We start from the raw sequence: 583 nt of genomic DNA on the forward strand, positions 1-583 counted from the left end.
AATCCCTGAAGGTATATATACTTTGTTTTTTTCTCCCCTAACATCGCAGTCAAGCTCCGCCACTGGTGCCATGAAGTATCGCCGCCTTCCGGGTCCAAACACGTGAGCTTCATCATGCCACGAGAGCAGCTCTTCATTTTCTTTTTCCACATCCTTTTTTCGATAAAGTTTTCCTCATCTTTTGCCAATGCTTATACATTTTTGCAAACTCCTGAATTAATGAATCGACTCAAAACCGCCGGCCATGCCGAAGAGGTCGAGGACAGATAAAGTGACGGATTTTGTGAAACGGAAGGCCAACGACCATAAGGGAGACAATCCTGCGGAAGTAATCGTCATCGCCTTAATCTACATTATGGGTGTATCTGCTATGGGTCTCATTCCTTTGAGGGCCGCACGTAATCGTCATCGTCTAAATCTGCATTATGGCCGTATCTGCGGTGGGTCTCATTCCTTTGAGGGTCTTGGCCTTCATTGCTCGGAGCTGCGACAAAGAGGAAGTGGCGGGTCGGTTTGACCAACTCGCAAACAACGCGGCCTGCGCCTTTGTGTGGGCATTCAACAACACTTCTGCTTCGGTATG

Source organism: Triticum dicoccoides, chromosome 4A (assembly GCF_002162155.2).
Source record: "Triticum dicoccoides isolate Atlit2015 ecotype Zavitan chromosome 4A, WEW_v2.0, whole genome shotgun sequence".
NCBI classification, from domain to species: Eukaryota; Viridiplantae; Streptophyta; class Magnoliopsida; order Poales; family Poaceae; genus Triticum; species Triticum dicoccoides.